We start from the raw sequence: 13,761 nt of genomic DNA, 5'->3' as shown, positions 1-13,761 counted from the left end.
GCTCGCCTCATCAAGGATGAGTTTGATGTGGTTTCCCTGAAGAAATATATAGGTAGTTCTTTCTCTGCCGCCCCTTAGGACATTTATACTTCCTCATGCATGCTCTTATACTTTCCACCTTGCTTGCGTCTCTTAGCTGTCTAATTTTCCTCTTTCTTGCCTATGCAGATTCAATGTCAGGGAAAGATAGGAGGTTGGCGGTGTTGGAGCTCGCTAAACGCCGAGCGGCCAAAGGGACTGGCTCTTCCTCTTCCACCACCGAGCCAATCGAAGCCCCTCCGCTCTCGGTCGCGCCAGCCGAAGGCCCCGAGCAAGGGAAGAAAAGGAAGAGACTGGTGAAGGCTTCTTCGCTGGTACCTGCTGCTGCTGCTGCCTCAGTGGAAGAGGAAAGCTCAGGCTCCCCCCTCATTCACCGCCAGAGGAAGAAAGCAGTGGCTGAGGGGGTCTCGTCTCTCCAGCCTGGAGGGATAGAGGTGGTAGAGGTAGAAGAAGGTTCACCACCTCCCTCTCCCTCTACTCGACCGGCTCCAGAGCCCGCATGTCCTCCTTCTCCTGGCCAAAAATCGCCCCCAACCTCTCAACCACCAACTTCCCCCCCAGCAGGCCAATCACCTGGTCCATCCGCTCACCCTGCTGGGGGTGTTTCTGCTCAAAAAGAGTGTGCCCCGCCTCCAATGACAATCTCCACCGCCAATGCTGAACATGGTGGGTCTGGCTCGCGCCCAAGCAACACTGGAGCCAACCATGAAAACTTCAGCAGAGTTATCTCCATGGTGCGACAGCACATCAGCAATGGGGAGCTCGTCGACTGGAGCGGGGAGGAGATAGACGCACACCTTGCCAAGCAGGTGGTGCTCTCGCTGGAGTTCTCCAACCAGCATCGCAAGCAGAAGGTCCTGGAGAAAAGGGTGAAGGAACTCGAGCACGACAACGAGTCGCTGCACAGTGACCTTGAAGCCGCTCAGGGGTCTGTTGAGCTGATGCGAGGCATGGTGGAGAAGGCCAGGAGGGAGTACTTGCTGCAGGTCCAGGAGACCATCAAGATGGAGATCTTGATGGGGCAGACTGTTGGTCCTCTGGACTGGAAGGTGGCAGAGTTACAGGCTGAGAATTCCTCTTTGCTCAAACGGAGTCAGATGGTGGAGGAGTTAGAGGCTGAGAACTCCTCCCTACGCCAACAGGATTCTCAGCGGGTAGAGATGCTCAAGGCCGCCAAGGAGGCAACTGCTGCCGCCGAAAAGAAGCTTGAGGAGGCAGTGGGCAAGCTGTCTGAGGCTGCCTCCTCCCTTGCTACCCTTACCACGCAGAGGGATGCTGCAGAGGCTTCGAGGCGAAGTCTGGAGGCGGAGAAAGAGGACTTGATGAATGTGGGCGCCGATTCCCTCATTGATGGATTCGAGCTGGCGCTCGAGCAAGTCCGCTGCGTCCTTCCAGAACTGGACCTTGCGCAATTCAGCATTCATCACTCGGTGGTAGATGGGAAGCTCAAGCCTCCTACTCCCTGAATCTCTTCCTTCTGTAATTTTGACTTCTTCTGTACAAAGTTTCATTTTGTAACCTTATGTTTCTGCACCATTCAACTCTTTGTAACTGACAATTGTATGAACATCTCTGGTGATATACCTTGGTTTCGATTGCTCAATTTTTCTTTGTATTTTCTTTGGACTCCACTTACCTTTATGTGTGCGACTAACTGTTAGCTAGTTTAGGTTCAGCGCGATCTTGGGCTTTGCCTTTCCTTTCGCACACGACTAAGTGTCAACCAGCTTAGGCTTAGCGCGATCTGCTTCTCTTACTCTTTGCGCGCGACTAAGTGTTAACCAACTCAGGCTTAGCGCGATCTGCTTCTCTTTTCTTTGCGCGCGACTAAGTGTTAACCAACTCAGGCTTAGCGCGATCTGCATGATCTCGACTGGCTGTTCCCTCAGCTTGGTGTTTAACAGTCCTCGTGCGCTGCTTTGTACTACTAGCCAATTACTGACGACTCATCGGTGATCGCTCTTTAGTCCTTACTTAGCTTTCTCTGTCGCTCTAGCGCTAAGTGCATAAAGGACCTTGACATCGATTGCTCAAAGTGAGGCCTCATCTTGGGGAAAAGGAAGTGTTTCTCGCTAACCCCTTTCCCTTTCCCTGAGGTCATCGCCCTTTGGCGGGTTGAGTCGATCACTCCCTGTCTCACTCCTGGGGTGAGAAAGGTTTTCTTACTGAGAGTTTTACTGGGCCAATATTGGTGCATGCCAAGTGGGTAAGGACGTTTTGTCAAAACCTTCCCTTTCCTTCTCTTGGTCTTACTAGCACCCCTGGCCTTTCAAACCTTTCTGCTTGCGCTCACACCTGGGGTGAGGAAGACTTAGATCGGTGCCAGTACTTGCGCCTAGGGCAAGTAGGGCCTAACCAATCACCTGCACTTGCACCTGGGGCAAGGAGGATTTTAACTTTAATACTTGAGAACACTTTATATGCTGGAAATTTTTCTTTAATTGGGTGGCCTCGTTAAAAACCCTCTTTAGGGAAAAGAGTGCCCCCTTGTCTGTTCAACTGTTTCCACCATAAACAAAGCATGTGCCTTTTAGCGTGAGAACGCCATTACCGTACAATTTTAACTGAAATAAAATTTTAAATGGGTGGCGTTCCACGTTCTGGGGATTGCTCCTCCCTCCAAAGTCTCTAGGCGATAGGCTCCGTTCTCTAATGTCTCCGCCACTCTGTACGGGCCTGTCCACTTCGGGGATAACTTATTCTGCATGTCATTCTGATGCGCCTTTCTCATCACCAGATCACCTTCCTGGAAGCGCCTGGGCCTCACTTTAGAGTTGTGCCTCCGCTCTACTCTTCTCTTCACAGCTTCAGCACTGACTCTGGCCTCTTCTCGCACTTCGTCTAGCAGGTCCAAATTCACCTTACGCTCTTCATTGGACTCTTCAGCAACGAAGTTCAAGAATCTGGGGGAGCTCTCCTGTATCTCCACAGGAATCATGGCGTCTGTCCCATAGACAAGGCTGAAGGGTGTCTCATGGGTGCTGGACTGTGGGGTGGTGTGGTAAGACCACACAATTCTGGGGACCTCCTCTGCCCAGCCTCCTTTGGCCTTGTCTAGCCTCCGCTTCAGCCCCCTGAGCAGCACTCGATTTGCTGACTCCACCTGCCCATTTGTTTGTGGGTGCTCCACAGATGCGAAAACCTGTTGTATCTTTAGCTCTTCACACATCTTCCTCAACTGATGACTGGTGAACTTCATCTGCCTTGTCGCCAGGGGAAAAGGTCCTAGGATGTCAATCCCCCATGTATGGAATGGCCACGGGCTATGGATGGACCTCAACTCCTCAGGGGGTGCCTTGTGCCAGTCTGCATGTAGCTGACATTGTTTGCATCGCTGAGCAAACCTTATGCAATCTTCCTTCAGCTTTGGCCAGTAGTACCCCGCGCGGAGTACTCTACTTGCCAAAGCGCGACCACCTACATGGCTTCCGCACACCCCCTCGTGCAGCTCAGACATGAGTCTGGTGCATTGCTCGCCGTGTACACAGATCTGCACAGGGTGAGAAAATCCAAATCTAAATAGTCTTCCATCTATGAGAGTAAACTTACTTGAACCCCTCTTTATTCTTTTTGCCTCTGCCAGATCGAGCGGGAGTACACCATCTTCTAAGTATAGCCGGTATGGCGTCATCCAGGTGTGGGGTTCCTTCTCCGCGTGGACCTCCATCGACTCACCGATCTTTGAGGGTCGCGATCTCACCCTCGGCGCTCTCAGCGTCTCTTGAGTCAACGACCGATGACCGATCGTTAGACGCTCCATTGACTTGTATACATGAAGCACCTGGTTGTCTGATACAAACGCGCGCGGCACCTTCAGGGTCTCCTGAATGACAGTCCTCTGCTTCCCCCCTTTGCCTGAGCTGGCCAGCTTGGCAAGCAGGTCTGCTCGGGCGTTCTGCTCTCTTGGTACATGCACTAACTCAAACTCGGCGAAAGACGACTTCAGGAGCTGCACATACTCCAGGTAGGCTGCCATCTGGGGGTCCTTTGCTTGGAACTCCCCGGTAACCTGCCCGGTGACCAGTAACGAATCGCTCTTGGCTAACAGATTTCTTGCTCCCATTTCCCTTGCTAGCAACATTCCCGCGATCAGGGCCTCGTACTCCGCCTGATTGTTGCTAGCCTTGAAGGCGAAACGGAGGGACTGCTCAATCAGTACTCCGTTTGGCCCTTCCAGGATGACCCCAACGCCGCTTCCTTGCTGATTAGAGGAGCCATCCACCGATAACACCCATCGAAAATCTAGCCCTTCTGCAGGTGTCGCGATGGATGATAGCTCGACTACGAAGTCCGCGAACACCTGCCCCTTGATCGGTCCTCGGGGCTCGTACTGAATATCGAATTCCGATAATTCTACTGCCCACTTGACCATCCTTCCTGCCACATCAGGTTTCTTCAATACGTTCTGGATAGGCAGATCAGTCATCACCACCACTGTGAAGCTGTGGAAATAATGCCTGAGTCTTCTGGCTGAGAATACCACCGCTAGAGCAGCCTTCTCGAGGGCCTGGTACCTGGTTTCAGGGCCTTGCAGCACCTTGCTGACGAAATAAACAGGCCTCTGGGCCTGGTCCAGCTCTTGCACCAGGACTGAACTGACTGCCCTCTCCGTAACAGCAAAGTATAGACGGAGAGGGATGCCTACCTGGGGCTTTCGCAAGACTGGTGGGCTTGCCAGATATCCCTTCAACTTAATGAAGGCCTCCTCGCACTCCTGCGTCCAGAGAAATCTGCTGTTGCGCTTGAGACACTGGAAGTATGGGTGACCTTTCTCCCCTCCAGCAGACATAAATCGGGACAGTGCTGCCAAGCGACCGGTGAGCTGCTGCACCTCCTTCACCGTCGTTGGGCTCCTCATTGCCACGATCGCCGCACACTTCTCCGGGTTGGCTTCAATTCCCCGCTCTGTCAAGAGGAAACCCAAGAACTTCCCAGCCTCCACACCGAATATGCATTTCTCAGGGTTGAGCTTCAGCCTATACTTTGCAATGGTGGTGAATAGCTCTTCCAGATCAGCTGCGTGATGCTTCTTCTCTTGGGACGTAACCACCATGTCATCTACATAGGCGTGTACGTTCCTTCCCAGCATGGGCGAGAGCACCCTATCCATGAGCCGCTGGTAGGTAGCCCCCGCATTCTTCAACCCAAATGGCATGACCTTGTAGCAATAGCAAGACCGTTCCGTCATAAACGCGGTCTTGCATTCGTCCATTGGGTGCATCCTGATCTGGTTATACCCCGAGAAAGCGTCCAAGAAGCTGAGTAGCTTTCCCCCCGAGGCGCTATCGACTAGAGCATCTATGCTGGGTAAGGGGTAAGAATCCTTGGGGCACGCCTTGTTGAGGTCAGTGAAGTCCACGCACATTCTCCACTTGCCGCTTGCCTTCTGCACCAGTACCATGTTCGCTAGCCACTCGGGGTACTGGATTTCTCTGATATGCCCTGCGACAAGGAGCTTCTGCGCTTCGTCGTGGATCACCTTCCTCTTCTCCTCGTTGAATTTCCTTCTTCTCTGTCGCACCGGTCGAACCATGGGGTCCATTGATAGACGATGGCAGAGGAAATCGGGGTCGATACCTGGCATGTCGGATGATGACCATGCAAAGGCATTCATGTGCTTCTCAATCACACCCATGATCAGCCTTCGCTCTTCTTCAACGAGGGATTCCCCCAACTTGAATTTTCTTCCCCTGATGTCCACCTCGACCCATCCTTCATCTGGGTGGGGCCTCCTCTCACTGGCAATGACCGCTCTCGCGATCCCTGACTCGCGAGGAGTGATCGCGCCTTCATCTTCTTCCTCAACTTGGGCCACCTGGGAGCCCCCCACCGCAGCGCTCTCCATCCTCTGAGCGCCTTGTGTCTCCCTGACCGCCAATCGCTCTTCGCGCACGCCTGGTGGTGGTTTTGTGGTGACATGGCACACACTTCTTTTTTGTTTCAAGCTGTTCTCATAACAGCGTCTTGCCTCAGCCTGATCCGACTTGATGGTTATCACGGCCCCTTCCATCGACGGCAGCTTCAACTTCATATGTCTTGTCGATGGTATTGCGCCCAGTCTATTGAGCGTTGGCCTTCCCAACAGGACATTGTACGCAGAAGGGGCGTTCACCACCAGGTACTTTATCCTTTCCGTGCGGGCTGTCGTTCCGTCAGTGAACGTTGTCCTCAGCTCGATGTATCCCCGCACTTCTACCTGATCCCCTGCAAAACCGTAGAGACAACCAGCATACGGTCTCAACTGATCAGGGGACAACTGTAGCTTGTTGAATGTTGGCCAGAACATGACATCCGCCGAGCTCCCTTGATCTACGAGTACTCTATGCACCCGTCTTCCTGCTGTGATGAGAGAAATGACCACAGGGTCGTTGTCGTGCGGGACAACGTCTCGTAGGTCTGCTTTCCTGAAGACAATGTCCACCTCAGGGTAATGACTCTCATTCACTGCATCTACCGCCATCACAGATCGAGTGTATCTCCTTCTTTGTGAAGCTGTGCATCCCCCACCAGAGAAGCCTCCAGCGATCGTCTGCACTTCCCCATGCACAGGGACTTCATGCTGTTGCTCTCCAGTTTGGGATCCTGACGCGCGATCACCCTGCGGCTCACGCAGGTAATCTGCTAGAAAGCCAGACTTCACCAACTCTGCCAGTTGGTGTCCCAGCGCCAAACAGGAATGAAGTGTATGGCCAAAGGCCTGATGAAACTCACACCATTCATTCTTCTTCCTTCCGAGTACCTTGTCTGTCTTCTCTGGTACTCGTAGTCTTGCTGCTACGGCAGGAAGGGCGATGAGATCCGCCAATCCCACCATGAAGTTGTATCTCGGGGGTGCGTTATTCTCCCTTGCACGCCCCTTACTCTGGTCTTTGCCTGGTGCATAGGGACGAGGTTTTTCCCGCACCTTCTTCCCCTCTTTGGCCTCATGCACCCTTGCTTGCTGTGGTTTTCCTTGCCCTCCGCGCGGTCTGGGTGGTGCAGCACTTCCCCTCTTCTTAGAAACCTCTGTTTCTGCCACTATGTGCGCCACCGCACGTCGTCGGATCTCTGCAAAGGTGCTGGGATGGCTCCTGATGAGAGACTCGCTGAAAGGGCCAGGCAGCACCCCCTTCTTAAACGCGTGCACAAGCATATCTTCATCTTTGCTGGGTAGTCTAACCACTTGTGCTCCAAAGCGGTTGAGGTAATCTTTCAGCGACTCCCCCTGGTATTGGCGCACATCGAACAGGTCGTAGGACACCACTGCAGGTGCCTTGTTGACGATGTATTGTTCAATGAAGAGCTTCGAGAACTGAGAGAAAGACGTGATATGCCCTTCTGGTAAACTCACGAACCACTCCATGGCGATTCCGCTCAGTGTGCTCATGAACATCTTGCAGTATACAGCGTCTGAGCCCCTAGACAACATCATCTGGGTGTGGAATGCCGTCAGATGCGCCTCCGGGTCTTCTACCCCTTTGAACGACGCTTTTACCCCCACCAGGTTGGAAGGCACCATGGTTCCCATAATCTCGGGGGAGAATGGCATGGGAAATGCCCTTGGAGGTGAAGGCTGCCTAGACACCCTTTCGTCAACGACGTGCTCCCTCTGCGCCTGCAGCGTTCTTCTCAACTCTTCGTTGACACGATTCAGTTCGTCGTTCCTGCTTTGCGACGCAGCAAACTCCGCCTGCATCCTTTCTTGTTCGACTTTCGACGCTGCAGCGTTATCCTGCAGCGTGCGCACCATTTCCAGGACCTGCGCCATTGTCACAGCTCCTTCGTCAGCGGATGGCGCAGGTGATGGTTGTCTGTTTCTAGGCATCTTCTCTATCAGAGAAACTGATGAAACTCTGGTGAACTTTAAAACTATGGTATATGTGGGACAACGATTCACTCGGGCCCCACGGTGGGCGCCAAATGATCCTGCCGGCAACTTGAACGTGGGTGAATCGCTTCGTAACACTTTCTGCCCTGTCTTCGCGACTGTGTCTCCTGAAGAATCACCTTCTGAACTCTCTCTCAGATGTCTTCAAAATGTGACCTGCAAAATACACAGACGGCGCCTCTAGCGGCCGTTTGCACTCCGACGATCAAGTTAGTTCAACAGAACCACCAGAAAACTGGAAACTTAGTAAAAATGTGTGTGTATCAGAAAAACTTGCACTCTGTTTTCCCTCTATCTTTTTTCTCTCCCCTCAACCTCCCCCTGATTCTGCCTTTTATCTCTCTTTTTCTGCTTCTGGGCACAACAGAATTCTGTTATGCTTTTCTGGCATGTGTCAGAACCCTGTCGTGCTTTTCAGAGAAAGCGTACCTTCAGAATCAGCAATGGGGAGCGTGAGAGTCTGCGCTTGGCTGCGCCTGTCTGTACCTTTAGCGGTACGGAGTGCTCTTTTGTCTGGACCGCACCCCTCTCAGATGGTGACACGTGGAGGCCTGCAACTCACATCTAACCACACACGTGTCACTTACTGGAAGGGCTCTAACGCCTCTCTTTGTCTGCCTAAGCTACACCCTTGCGGAGTAACTTAGGATGCTTCTCTTATCTGGGCAAATTGCATACTCTTAGGAGAACGTCGGGTGTGGCTGGTCTAGGCGCACTCACCAAACGTTACTCTCTGCGTAGACGACTTATCCTTCAGGATAACACGCACGTAATGGGTTGAGGGAATCACCAATCACCGACTGGCTTACTAGTTCCCTCAGGCCACTCTCGTGCACGATTCCTTGAGGTGTGCCCATGCGAGGTCCATGCGTAACGCTCTCGCTGGGAACCTTAGTCCCAGTTTAACTGCGTGTAACACGAGACCCCGATGACAATACACCCGATGACTGATCAGTGTTTATTCGCTACTCGCGCTCTGCCTCCAGGCGCGAGTCTGGGAACTGGTCTGCTGGTGGTCACTTGGCTACCGACAACCGATCACCATTCTGGGTGATCTATCCCCGACCTCTCTGCCGCCTGATCTGTCGGTGGTAACTTGGTTACTGACCACCAATCACCTCTCTTGGCGATCGTCCCCCTACCTCTCTGCCACCTGGTCCACGTGTCACCCTGCGAGTGGTCCACGTGGTTCTCTGATGCTGATGTCATTGACTACCGATGACCGATCGGATCAAAAACTACACCTAAGGCAATGTCTCATGAACTCTATACTCCTTCACCTTTTGTAAATGATCCATGGGAAGATATAAAGCTAGATTTTATATTAGAGCTTCCTTGGACCACAAAAGGTATTCATTCCATTTTTATGGATAAGCTCTTCTCTAGAGAAGTGATAAGACTTTATGGTTTATCTCCAAGCATAGTGTTAGATAAAGACCCAAAATGTGAAAACCATTTTTTGAGGATTCTTTTGGAAAACCTTGGAACTAAGTTGAACTTTTCAATTTCTTATCATCCTCAAACAAATGGCCAAAATGAAGTTGAAAATATCATTCTTTCTACTATGCTTAGAGTAATCATGAGAGACAATCACAAATCTAGGGATAATTATAAAGTAGTTCACAAGACTACTAACATTTCTTCATTTGAAGTTGTATATGGGTTTGATCCTCTTATTCCTTTAGATTTATTGCCCCTTCCTAATACACATACCTTTGTGCATAAGGAAGGAGTTACAAAAGCAGAATTTGATAAAAAAATGCATGAGAGGATTCAAGAACAAGTACAACAACAAATAGAGAAATATTATGAGAAGGTGCCAAAAACAAAAGAAAAACAAAAGGAATGGCAACTTCGTAAAGATAATTTTTACACAACTGCTCCAACTAACTCATTTGATTTGTTTGATGACTCACAGAGATGGACATTTGATCCTGGAGAACGAGCCTAGTTTTCAAAATAGGAATAAGGTTGTTGTTCGAGATCAAACCTGTAGATCTGAGGACAGATCCTCTCAAGAAGGAGGGGACGATGGAAACCATCCAGCCACATACATCCACATAATGGTGATGAAGAAGAAGCATTGGATTTGAGGACAAATCCTTTTCAAGAGGGAGGGGATGATGGAAGAGGCCCAAGCCCATGATAGAAAAAGCCCAAGCCCAAGCCCAAATACAAGTTCAAGCTTCAACTCAAGCCCAACAAATAGAAGATATGGGCAAACTAAGCATCATTGGATGTCTTTCTTTTGTAATTACTTTTGAGTACTTTTAGTAGAACATAAAGGGAGGTGTAGATATAAATATAAGAGGTGCAAATGTATAAAGCTAAGTCACACCTTCCATGTGACACAAAAGAAGGTGTAGGTATAGATTTAGGAGGTGCCAAAAATAGAAACCAAGTCACACTTCCCTTGTGACTAGGAATTGGCTCCAAATTCAAATGCTTCTAATTTGAATTTCCCTCCACTTTCTTTTGAATTTCCAGCCCTCTAAACACTATAAATAAGAGAGCTTGGCTCATGTATTTGAAAGATTAATTGAATAGTGAAATGCTGCCAAAATTGTGCCATTCTCACTCCTTACCTAAACTCTCTTAGGAATAGGCTTTTAATCTTCAAACCTTCACCTACAAAGGGAGTTGGCTGAACCACTCCTACTCTTCATACCTCTCATGTACCTTCAAGGTCACCACACCTCTTAGGAGGACCTTGCCCACTCTCATCCATTAGCTTCCGCACCATCTTCAACCAAACATCCAAGAAGAGCTTATAGGAAATCCATCAAAAGGTGAGTTTGAAATGTCTATGATGGGAGAATTGTCTTTCTTTCTTGGATTGCAGGTTAAGCAAACAAAGGATGGAATCTTTCTATGTCAATCAAAGTATTGCAAGGAGATTCTCAAGAAATTTGAAATGGAAAGTTGCAAAGAAGCAAGCACTCCAATGCCATCAAGCTGCTACATGGATGCTAATGCTGTTGGAAAGGGTGTGATCAAACCAAATACAGATGAATGATTGGCTCTTTGCTATATCTAACAGCTAGTAGGCCGGACATCATGTTTGCGGTGTGTCTTTGTGCAAGATATCAAGCAAATCCTAAAGAGTCACACTTCAAAGCTGCAAAAAGAATTCTAAAATATCTCAAAGGAACATCAAATGTTGGGTTATGGTGTCCTTATCACTCTCCAATTCATTTAATTGGTTATTCAGATTCTGACTTTGTAGGTTGCAAGCTAGATAGGAAGAGCACAAGTGGCACTTGCCACCTTCTTGGCTCAAGCCTAATCTCATGGCATAGCAAGAAGCAAGCATGTGTTGCTCTCTCTACTGTTGAGGCTGAGTATATAGCTGCTAAAAGCTGTTGTGCACAGATTCTGTGGCTCAAACAACAACTTGCAGACTTTGGATTACAAATCAACAAAGTTCCTTTGATGTGTGATAACACAAGTGCCATCAATCTTACCAAAAATCATATTCAGCACTCAAGGACCAAACATATTGAGATAAGGCATCATTTCATCAGGGATCATGTAAGCAATGGGAACTGTGAAGTGAAGTTTGTGGAGACCAAACTGCAGTTAGCTGATATCTTCACTAAACCACTACCAAAAGAGAGGTTCTTCTTCCTAAGAAATGAGTTAGGTATCCTTGATCTTAATAATCTCTCCTAAATCTGTTTTAAATACATGTTAAAGTCTATTTGTGAAGAAAAATAGGGGGAGAATTAATTGGTTCTTGTATATCTTTATCTGAAACTGTGTAATCTGTTAAAATCTCTGATATAAAACTGTTTTCTGCCGCTGCTGATAAAAACAACCGATTGTTTATCAGGATTTATGCTTTCAATGTGTGAAAATCTAACCTGCTGCTGTAAGAAGCTTTGGATAGTATATATGCTATTTTTGCAGGTACTGTTCAGATTCAATCAGATCAAACACAAGCATCAGGGATTTGTCTTCATCAAATAGGGGTAGATTGTTGAACCAAGTGGTGTTCAAGCTTTGAAGAATCCAAGCCCTTTGAAGGATGATGAAGGCTGGCTGTGCTTGTTGTTGCTGAGCTGTCTTAGATAGGATTTGGGGTAGATTGAATATGTAATCCACTCTTGATTGAATCCAAAGCATAAACACTCTCAATCCCTTTAAAAGAAAAGTGTTTTTCAAGCTAAGTGAAAAACAACCTATTGTTTTGCCGAAACAACTGATTGTTTTATACTTAGGTGTTTTTAGAAAAGGTTGAAAACTGTTTTTATGGTTGACTTGCTGTCAAAACCAAAACAACCGATTGATTCGTGGAAACAATCAATTGTTTGTTTTGGTACCATAACAAAAAAATGGTTTGTGCTTTGACTGAGCACTAAATGATTTTCTAACTGTTTACGCTCTAGTTTTTAATGCTTTAACCAATCTTTAAATGCAATTTATAGTTTGTTAAGATTTGATAACAAACAACAACTTTGATATATACAGAAAAACAGATTTGAGTTTTTCACTGATTTTGAGTTTTTGAAAAGTTGAGATTGCTTAGAGTTTGAGATTGATCAAAGAGTGTGAGATAGGATTTTCTCTTGTATTGATTTCAGATTTCATTATGTAACAAGTGTAATCATTGTATCTGTTGAAAGAAATCTTGGGTGTTTGCTGAGAAGTGCTGTGTGTTCTTGAGGGGATCAAGATCAACATTCTTAGTGTTGGTGTGTTGACCAAGAGGAGTGTGTGTCTTGAGGGGATCAAGGTCACTTCTTTGGTTGTGGTGTAAGTGATCTAGGTTGATTGCTTAGTGGAATTCCTCAGTGGTTTCTGAGAAGACTGGATGTAGCTCTGGGTTTAGAGTGAACCAGTATAAATCTCTGTGTGCATTTTCTCTATCCTTAACTCTTTAAATTCAGTTTTTATATTTGCAAACTGGTATAAACAACCGATTGTTTTTGCGAAACAACCGATTGTTTTTTCTGGTGCTGTGCTTTTTGCTTTGTGTTTTGAAAAACTGATTTCTTAATCAAGATATTCTCGAAGTAATTTCATTCCAGGCTTAAAAGTTTGCGAAAACCCTCTTTAAACCATTCACCCCCATCTAGTTTAAAGCCATCCATTCTAACAATAAACCCAAACTTGAAGGGACTTTCTTGGGGACCTAATTCAAACACAACATCATGGAACATGTACTTCGTTAATGCATATAAATTTCATACAAAAGCATGGGCTGATGGTAAGAAAACAACAAATAGTGGGTTGTATGTTAAAGGTGTCACTGGCGGAGGAGAAGATGACTTTTATGATACAATTCATCATATATATGAATTGGAGTATGTTGCTCTCAATAAGAAGATCCTGCTTTTCTATTGTGAATGGTTTGATCTACAATTAATGTTGGTATTGATGGAGGAGGGCCAAGCACACCTCACCATGAAGGCTAAGACCCAAGACTAGACCGTGATGAGCGTCTAGACTCAAGGAGAGAGCGTCTAGGACGTGAAGAAGGAAGGCTACACATGGAGCGTCTAGGAGGAGGCCTAGACCGTCTAGGCCCTATTACAAGGTCAATGGCTAAGCATATTCACGCCCACATGGATGCAGCCACGGATGGAAGAGAGAAGGCCTTATACATGTTACATGGAGGCCCATTAGGGGTGGCTTAGTAACTAGGGTAGTGTTAGGAAGCACACATTGGTCTCATATGTGATTTACCCTAGATTTGTGCACTTTCTAGAACCTTAGCACACATGACCGGCCATGTGCCATGTGCCTTGTCATTTGCATTTCATTTTGCTCCCATTTCATGTGTAATTAGCTTAGCTAGGCCATCTCTTGTATTTTTCAAGATTATTGATAGTAAAGTTATGCTGCCAACATTG

This window comes from Phaseolus vulgaris, chromosome 8, assembly GCF_000499845.2.
Source record: "Phaseolus vulgaris cultivar G19833 chromosome 8, P. vulgaris v2.0, whole genome shotgun sequence".
NCBI lineage: Eukaryota > Viridiplantae > Streptophyta > Magnoliopsida > Fabales > Fabaceae > Phaseolus > Phaseolus vulgaris.
This window is presented reverse-complemented; position numbering follows the sequence as displayed.